General features: G+C 48.9%; 1 long non-coding RNA gene across 2 annotated transcripts in view; it reads right to left on the minus strand.

The window, feature by feature from the left end:
- The window catches only part of LOC114009377 (uncharacterized), a 15,898-nt gene extending 6,109 nt beyond the window's left edge, over positions 1 to 9,789 (minus strand). Inside the window, exons 1-2 of one of the 2 annotated variants that reach the window (XR_003550806.1) lie at positions 9,322 to 9,789; positions 3,557 to 3,694 (exon numbers count right to left, since the gene is read on the minus strand). This is a non-coding gene — a long non-coding RNA (uncharacterized LOC114009377). Of the gene's footprint in view, positions 1 to 3,500; positions 3,695 to 9,321 lie in introns of those variants that run through there. The other variant, XR_003550805.1, reaches the window with a different exon arrangement.
- Positions 9,790 to 9,795: the final 6 nt, after the last annotated feature.

Raw genomic sequence — 9,795 nt, forward strand, 5'->3', positions numbered from 1 at the left:
TAGAGGAGCTGTAAACAGATGCATCCAAACAGACGCTAGATCTTGGAAGGAGAGACCCATTGAGGCCAACAGACACTGGTGGCCAGAAGGCAGATCAGCAAACAGAGGAACCTCGGAGTTGACCAGAACGATCTCCATTGGTTGCACAAGGCTGTAAGTAAGAATGGTCTTAGCCATGCATGATGGAATTTGGGATGAAGTACTGGGGCAGAGCTACTGTTTTCTGAAAGCAAGAAGCCATTTTTAGTGCAAACCAACCCTTAAGAGAACTTTGGGCAGATTCTTTTGGCAATACTGAAACACATCTTGAAAAAGTTGTTCATTGATTGGTTGATAGGAGTTTAATGACATTTGTAACTTATTACACTCTCGTTGCTTTTTATTGATGATACTGTTTGGCTTTTCTTCTATACTCTGATTCCTTCAGCAGAAAAGTAACTCTCATGCATATATTGAAGTGGTTTCCCAGCTATGAATTCTTTAGCCTAGAAATTCATTTTCCAAATGTGAATTCTTTTGAGAACGTATGAAGTTTTGTAGAAATTGACTGTGAAATGTCAGAGAAAAATAAAAGTCACTTACTTGAAAATGATTTGGCCTTTTTGCTTTATAACTACTTAAAAATATTAAGTAAAAGTCTAGAGTAAATATTTGAATTGATTCAAGTTTCGGACATGGGTACTATGGAAATGTTGGGATAGTGAACATATAGAAATGTTCAGAATTTTGCAGGGTGTAATAAGGAAATGCAGGCAGTCTTGAGGCAAACGAGTGGTCCTTTGTTCCCTAGAGTCTTGAAGGGTAGACTGGGTAAATTGGGAGGAGCGAAAGAATATAGTCTGGTCATTTCTTCCATGTGATCCTATACTTTCACAGAGCTTTTATTTATTTATTCTTTGAAGTTTATTTATCCATTTCTTCCATGAGTGAGCACCCCCAACAGAGTCTTGATGCCAAGATCCACCCCTATCCCCAGCCAGCCCCCAGATCATGGGCACGCACATGCCCAGTGTACTCAGGTCTGCAAATACAAACTCAGAATCTTCTCAAGTAGGTCAGCCTTGTGGAGTGTCTTCTTTTTTGTTTGTTTGCTTTGAGAGAGATTTTTGTTTAAGAGCATGTGTACTCACTGGAAAGCCAGAGAGATAGAAAACGAGAAGCCCCCCCCACCCCACCCCGGGCGGGGGCGGGCACAGCCATGCTGCAATCCCTTCTCCTCCATTTTCCTCTTGGGATTTTGGGCATGCATAAGTTCACGCACACACTCCTGGCATTAAGTTTTAAGCCGCCGGGGTCCAGGACTCAAACCACAGTCAACTACGTGGGAGTCCAGGGACGTAACCATTATGCCGTCTGTTGGTCCTGGAGTGTCTTTTACTGCTGTGCCACCATCAGGTCCCACAGGTTTAAATGACACAACTACAGTGTATACTGGGATAAACCAAAGCCACATTAAGTGAAGTTCTTTTTATAACAGAGAGGCCCTTCACAAGTAAGGATCTGTAAGCCTTCCTCTGTGCTTCCTAAAGGTTTGCCGCAGACTTTAGGGAGATCTGTGTACTCAGAGAGATCTCCAGATTTGAACTGGGAACCTTCCCATGTGGGATTGCTTCATAGAACACATTGTTTTACTATTTCACCACCGTCCATTCCCCGTCCCCATGTCCCCACCATCACCCTTGGGATTTAGAAGACACTGAGAAAATAAAAAGCTTATCCTTATTAAAAGGCCCGAAGGGTTGTCACAGTCTTAATTCTTACAGCATTATTTCTGTCCTGTACAATTGTCTAAGTGACTTAAAAGTCTGACTGTAAGGCTGCTAAAATGAAATAAAATTGGGTAAAGATGGCTAGAGAAGGCCCCTCCTAAATTCCATGGAGAATCAGCCTTCCCTAAGAAGTGGAATCCTGAGAAGTGAGAGAGCACAAATATATGTCTCACGAGGCTTATGACTACCCACTTGAGTTCGTGGCTCTTCGGCATGATCCTTGTTCATGAAAACCTTGTCCATCTAGCGCTGCCGGTTTGCGGAGATGCCTGTTGAATCCTTCTCTCATGGCATCACCATAGACTGTAGCCTGGTGCAATGAGTCTTCACAGGTGCTGTCTATTCCTCCTTCACCTAGATGATTGGTCAACATGTACCCTTGTACCCTCTCTAGATGTCGCTCTAATAATAAAGCTGAAAATTAACTTTAAAGTTCTTCCCAGTGCTAACATTTTTTTTTTTGAGAGATTTTCACTGTAGGGCGCGTGCGCTCGCCAGACAGACAGAGAGAAACATAGAGACAGAAAGTGAGAAATCACCCCCCAGGGGGGATGGTCACGCCGCAATCCCTTCTCCTCCATTCTCCTCTCGGGATCTTGGGCACGCACGCACACGCGCCTGGCGTGAGTTTTAAGACACCGGGTCTGGGACACGAACCGCGGTCGACTACGTGGGAGTCCAGCGACATAGCCATTACGCTAACTGCTGGTTCCCTCCAGTGCTAACATTTTGTAAGCTCCAGAACACAGGTGATCCGTAACATTGATAGATGAATTTTTTTTTTTTTTTTTAATTTAGGGGCCAGCTGGTGGCATGGTGGTTAAGTCGGTTATATCCCACATGGCTGTCCCTGAAGCTTGAGGCCTGGACCCAACAACTGCAAGGACCTGCTGGGCATGTTTGCACCCATGCACCAAATCCTGAGAGTTGAATGAGATTGTAGCATGGCCATCCCCCATGGGGGGTGGGGGTGTGCTTTCCCTCTCTCTCTCTCTCTCTTTCTTGCTCGCTCTCGCTCGCTCTCTCTCGCTCTCTCCCCTGTAAGCACACATGCCTTCTGGCAAATTACAACAACAACAAAACTTACAAAAGAGGTTCCTAGTGCTCTGACACAGTAATTCCCTTGTTTTTTTTTTTTTTTTTTTTTTTTTGCTGTGTTTTTTGTTTGTTTTTTTTTTTTGGAGAGGTTTTTGTTACAGGGCTTGTGTGCTTGCCAGAAAGACAGAGTGAGACAAAGAAAGTGAGAAATCACCCCCAGGGGGGATAGCCATACCGCAATCCTTTCTCCTCCATTCTCCTCTTGGGATCTTGGGCACGCATGCACATGCACCCAGCATGAGTTTAAGCCACTAGATCTGGGACTCAAACTGCGATCAACTACATGGGAGTCCAGCAACATAGCCATTACGCCAGCTGCTGGTCCCCTCTGATACAGTAATTTTAAGTTACCGTGTCCTGTAACTTAGAATTTTTTTACTTCTTTTTATGTGACTCAGAGAAGCGTTTTGCCAGTCTACATTGGTTTTGCCTTATAATGACCTGTTCTTAGCTAACTTGGATTCATTAATTCCCGTATGAAAAAACTACTCTCCAGCAAAGAATTCTCATTAATCTAAAAGGAGACTAATTAGGGGTTAAATCTAGTCATGTCCTTCCCTGGTCACTCATCTGCAAAGAGCCCTTCCCTTCATCTGAGATGAAGGATGCTCCCGATTTATCTGTTGGAGAGTATGTCAATTCGCTTTTTATTTCTGTTCACTCCCCTCCCCACGCCGGGAATGATGTACCCGTATGTGTTCTGAGGAGCTTCTCAGGTTGATGGAGCGTCCCACTCGCTGCCAGTTGTCAGAGACTACATGGATGGGAGGGTCCTCTGTGAGGTCTTTATTCTGGCCTCAGCCTTCCGGTGTCGCCTTTCTTCCTCCCTGGAAGAGAGATCAGAGATGAGAAGAGTCTGCCTGGGTGATGCAGCAGTCAGAATGGCTGGGGAGGACGAGGTGGCAGGAAGCAGTGTGTCCTGGCTCTTGCAGCCTTTATCTCTGCTACCTCAGTTTCTTTTATCAGAAGAGGAGAGGAGTCCTCGTTGCTGTACACATGACAACCTGAGACTGATACCGCATGAAAATCCCATGTGTCTCCCTCAAGTGTTTCAGAATTGCTGTACCCAACAAGGCATCCACCCTGCACACAAACCCAACAATGGAATTCATTCTGCCTCTTAAGAGTTGTCATTTGTGGGGCCCAGCAGACGGTGTGGTGGTTAAGGCGCTGGACTCTCACATGGCCAACTGCGGTTCAAATCCTGAACCAGGCACCTTGAAAATCACACTGAGTTGGGACCAGCAGATGGTGAAATGATTAAATCACTGGGTTCCCATGTAGTGGACTGTGGTTTGAGTTCCAGGCCTGGCAGCTTAAAAGATGCTGGACACATGTCCATGCATGCCCAAAATCTCGAGGGGAGAATGGAGAAGGAATTGTGGTGTGGCCATCCCCTTGAGGGGTGATTTCTTGCTTTCAGTCTCTGTCTCTCCACCGAGTGCATGTGTCCTATGCCAAAAATCTCTCTTAAAAAAAAATCACACTGGGGGCGAGTATGTATGTGCCAAAAATCCCTGGAGGAGAAGGGATTGTGGCATGACCATCCCCCATGGGGAATGATTTCTCATTTTCCCTCTCACTATCTCTCTGTCTTTCTCCAGCAAGTACATGCACCCTACAGCAAAAACCTTAAAAAAAAAAAAAAAAAGAAAACAAAAAGTGGGGGACCAGCAGTTAGCGTAATGGCTATGTTGCTGGACTCCCATGCAGTCGACTGCGGTTCGAGTCCTAGACCCGGTGGCTTAGACTCAGGTCGGGCGCGTGTGCATGCGTGCCCAGGATCCCGAGAGGAGAATGGAGGAGAAGGGATTGCGGCATGGCCATCCCCCCCTGGGGGGTGATTTCTCGCTTTCCATCTCTCTGTCTCTCTCTGTCTTCCTGGCGAGCACATGCGCCATGTAGCAAAAACCTCTCCAAAAAAAAAAAAGTCATTTAGTTGGGATAATTAAGATGGCCTTCTATCATGGGAAGAGAGCAAATATCAACCCAGAATGGTTATCCTTTGGCTTTCAAGAAGGTGTTCTGTGAGGCCTTGGGTGACCACTTTGGCTTTTTCTTCTCACAGTCCCTCCTTCATTCTTAGAGCATATGTCTGTCCTATCACTTTCTGAAGGGCGGTTATGTAAGACATTAGAGAATTGCTTGAAAGAACAGTCTGTGTGGTTCCTGCCTCAAATACAGCATCTGGAGATGAGCAGGAAAGTGAGAAAAGCCCATGGAGCAGGGAGTTAACAGAGATGGAGTGGGAGCCACTAGGAATAAAGGCGAATACAGCCTCATGGAGATCCCAAGGCCAGCGTGTATGGGACTCAGTCAGGCTGAAGGATTAGCCTTCAGAGTGGCTTGAGAGCATGAAAGTAAAAAGAGCTGCCTCTAATTTTCCTAAAGACACTTTAGCTCAGAAATTGCAGTGGCCTTGGAAGGGTGCTCCCTTATTCTGGTAAATGTCTTTGTAACCAAGAAGAGCTAGGGCCTCCATTCATTCTCTGTCCTCTGGGAATAGCCAGCGAGGCTTTGCCCATTGGGTGGGCAGATGGGAGCACTTGGCCTGGAGCCTTCCGTTTATTTGGAGATGAGAGTGAAAAACGAGAACTCTTGAGAACTCAGGATCTCCGAGTACTTGTAGATGGTGAACCATAATAATGTCTGCAGAGATCCGGGTTGAACTCACTAGCTTCACTCACCCCTTGTTAAATGAATAAATGGCCTCAAGGAAAAGAAGCTTGAAGAATTCACAAATATTAGTAGAAAACTGCACCCTCAAAAGGTGCATCAGGGCCCACAGGTGTAGTGGTTAAGGTGTTGTATTCCCACATGGCTGACCACGGTTTGAATCCAGACCCGGTGGCTTAAAATTCATGCCAGGTGTGGAACCAGCAGTTGGCATAATGGCTTTGTCCCTGGACTCCTATATAGTTGACCACAGTTTGAGTCCCGGACCCAGTGGCTTAGACTAACACTGGGCATGTGTGTGTGCATGCCCAAGATCCCGAGAGGAGACTGGAGGAGAAGGGATTGCGGCATGGCTATTCCCCCGAGGGGTGATTTCTCGCTTTCTGTCTCTCTGTCTCTCTCTGTCTTTCTGGCGAGTGCATGTGCCCTATAGCAAAAACCTGTCCAAAAATTTTTTTTAAAAATTCATGCTGGGCACGCGTGCGGCATGCCCAAGATCCTGAGAGGAGAATGGAGGAGAAAGGATTATGGCATGGCCATTCACCGTGGGGGTGATTTCTCACTTTTTATCTCTCCATCTCTCTCTCTGGTGAGCACACACATTCTTTGCAAAAAAAAAAAAAAAAAAAGTCTCTTTAAAAAAAAAAGTGCATCATCTTTAACAAAAGCAGGAAAGTCTGACTCCAGAGGTTCAGGACCCTCCTGGCGAATGTTTTGTTCCCAGTCCCTCTGTTCTCTGGCAAGGTGTCTGGATCTCTCCTGCTTGTCACTGGGCAGCTCGGGAAGTGCAAATATGCTCACTTAAGCAAAACACACAAAGGGCAGCGAACCATCCCAGCAAACAGCCCAGGACACCCACAGCCTGACAACACAGTAACAGGTGTGGGCGGGTTAGACGTGTGTTCTCAGTGATGGTTCCCGCGCTCCAGGCGACCCAGAACGACCAGGATCACTTTAAGGTGAAAGCCTTTTTTGCAAAAGATTTCCAAGTCACTGCTTGTCTAGCCGAGCGAGCGGTGTGTAGAAGTATGCTCTCCAGCCTGTGCTGCTGGTGTTCCTGAAGCATTTTCCAAGCCTCATTTGTGCTGTGAGGCTCCTATCTAGTAAATTACACTGCAGGTTGGACTAGTCAGGCCACGGCGATGACACTTCTGCTCAGCTCACGGCCAGGACTGGCCTCCTGGCACTGCCTGCCACAGCAGGGCAGGTTAGGAAATGTGGGCGAGCTCACGCTGTACAGTCAGTGTCTCTGCCATCCTGCTTTCTGTGTGCTTATTTCTTATATGAGAGACAGAATGACAGACAAACGGACATACCCCCAACATGGTCTTCATGCCATGGTTCACCCCAGCTTTAGCCAGTCCAGGTCACGGCCACACATGCACATGTGCAGCACACTCAGGGAAGTCCCGGGACTGAACACAGACCTTTCCCATGTGGGTCTGGTCACTTGCTGGGACCTGGCACTGCATTTTTTGTTGTTGCTGTTTTGTTTTGTTTTCTAAATTCAAGGAGAAAAAAATGGTTCTGAGACCCACAAGTTCAGAGGTAAGCAGGCATTAGACACCAGGGAAGGTCCCCAAAGAAGAAACTCAAACGGTGGTCCTTATCACTCAACTTTGACTTCTCCCACCCTAATGTTTATATTCTCGAACCCTGAACATTTCCACTTCTGAAGGTTTAAATGATTTCTAAAACTTCCCTGACCAAAGCCTTGTCATTGTCCCTTCAGGATAATAGGTACCTGGAGGTGCCAGCATGCTTACGTCCCAGATCCTGACCTAGCTGAAGTGTTTAAAAGGGCAGATGTCCAATCTCAAGGGAGGGTAGCAATAGCCATCAGTTAGTCAATTGCCCTTTGATGGTTTTGGTTCCACTGGGTGTTACCCATCCAAAGTTGGGTGTGTAAACCTGGATGAGGTGATGCACCCTACGCACTTCTACTCTTATGTCAAAGCTCAATGGTTTGATAACCTTTGGGTTTAGCACCCTTTGACTGGGGGAAGAGTTATGAAAGCACAGTATATTAATTAGTTGATAAGCCCACCCCAACAACACCCAGACGCACTGGGAGAAAGTTCTCAAAGCAGATGATCCATTTTATTGAGTCACTTTCAGACCTGAGCTGGCTCACAACAATACCTGCATCAGTCCTCCTTGGGTTTCTCCCAGCTACAACTAGAAGCAGTCACACGACCCCACCTGCCTCACCTGAGCCCTGGCCCTGGCAGCACCACACACTTGGTGAGGCCTGGGGCCTCTAGGAGGATACATGGGGTGTCCGGTCTTAGAGCCCTGGCCACTTGAGGCAGGAGTCATGACCCGTGGGGATGCAAGTAGGGATGCAAGATTTTGCCTGGTGCCCAAGGGCAGTGACAGGCCGGAGCTGAAGGGGCTCTGTAAGGCCTTGAGAGGAACCCAAGGCAAGCTGAGGTGTCAGCCTGGACTCAGCAAGTGGTAAAGCTTAGATAAACTGCAATGAAGGGGAACAGCATTCAAGACGAAGGCTAGAGCCTGAGTGAGTACAGGCAAAGGAGTGGGATGGAAATATCATGGCTTCGGATCTTGATCTGTGTGGTCCTGGCAAATTCCGTGACCTCTCTGAGCCTTGCTTCCTCACTTGCCAGGGTGTTTACAGTGAGATAAAGTGAAAAGATTGTGGTGTCTTAATGTGAAATGTCTAGGACCGTGACCCCATGTGGTGCTCAATAAACAGTAATCATAAGATTGTTTGTACAGGTGAGTCATGCCGATGGAGGGATGAGGGCCGGGTTGGCTGAGCTGGCCTCTTGCAAAGCCAGCCTTCCCCTTTACACTGACAGGCAGAGGCCAGCAAACCAGCCCAGCCCCCCTGCCTGTCTCTGGCACCCTGCTGCACCAGGAGCCCCTCCTTGGTACACGCCCTGCAGGACACCTGCCGAGCTTGCTCGGCAGCTCTCCCCAGGCTGTCCCAGGCCTCTCCCTCTGTACAGCCAACGCAAGGAGCTTTAGAGGAATTGGTCTTGACTGTCAGCCCCACCCTAGCCAGGATCTTTAATCTCACACCTGGCCCAGCCTCCTAGCTGGTGACTCAGCCTCAGGTTCTGTACAGTCTGTCCTCCACACCTGTATCCGGTGAACTTCCAATCCCCTCTGCTCACATAACTGCCCTCGCAGACACCTCCGATGCTGCGCTTCTAACCCAGGCTGCAGAACGGAGTCCGCTAGGGAGCTTTGAAAATTGAGATGCCCTGGCCACACCCCAGAGCAATTCTAAGGCTCTCCAGAAGGCGGGGAACCTCCTCCTTCCCAGCCTCCTCAGCAATTTTTTAAAGCTCCTCAGGTGACTGCACACGTGCAGAGAAAGCACTGGGAGGGAACTGGGCTTGGGGTGGGGACTAGCACCACACGGTTAATACACGTGATCAGCAGCATCGCCAGCACGTGGGAGCTGGTTAGAAATACACCATCCACTGATTCGGAATCTGAATTTTCTCAATATCCCCAAGTGATTCCTGCCTCTGTTAAGTTTCAGAAGCGTCGGCACCAGCTTTCTTTTTCCCCAGAGGTTACCATCACCATCACGGTGGTACTAGCATGGGGACAGGTGTCTTAGGCACACCATCTCATTGAGTCCTCACTAGCACCCCCTCTGACAGACGAGGAAACAGCTGCCACTCCTCCCAGAACCCTTCCTGAGCGCCTGTGTGAGAAACTGCCAGGTACCAGGGTCCAAGGCTAGCTCCCCTACTAAGAGCTCAGCGGCCAAGGGGATGTGCATTTCAATGGCATCGCTTACCAGCTGTGTGGTCCTGGTTCCCAGTGATCTTCCTTAGGCCCCGTACTCGACAGGCCCGGGTCGAGCTCAGCCCCCCAAAAGCCCATCAGGTGGTAGGGAAGGGTGGGGTGCGGAGGACTAACTTCGGCCTGGGTGGCGCTGAGGCAGCCGAGGCAGAGGCCAGAGCGCTGTCCACAGCTCTAAGGGCCTCCCAGGAGCGTCTTGGGTTGGGACCGCGCTCTCGAGACCGCCGTTCTGCACGGGCCGGGCGTGCACTAGGCTGCCCTGCCCTCTACTCCCGGTCGCCCATTCCGGATCAGGCCGCTTCTCCTCATTTCACTGGCGTGTAGATGAGTCTCGGGTCAGACCGCCATTGGCAGCACGAGTGTGGGTCCCAGATCTCGTCCTTTCCCCCCGAAGCCCTTTGTGACTCGGCGAGGCGAAGACCCCAGCAGCCCCTCCAGCCTGACGCTTGGCTCCCGGCCCCCCGTCCCC

The sequence above is a fragment of the Tupaia chinensis genome, unplaced genomic scaffold (assembly GCF_000334495.1).
Source record: "Tupaia chinensis unplaced genomic scaffold, TupChi_1.0 Scaffold000528_1, whole genome shotgun sequence".
NCBI lineage: Eukaryota > Metazoa > Chordata > Mammalia > Scandentia > Tupaiidae > Tupaia > Tupaia belangeri.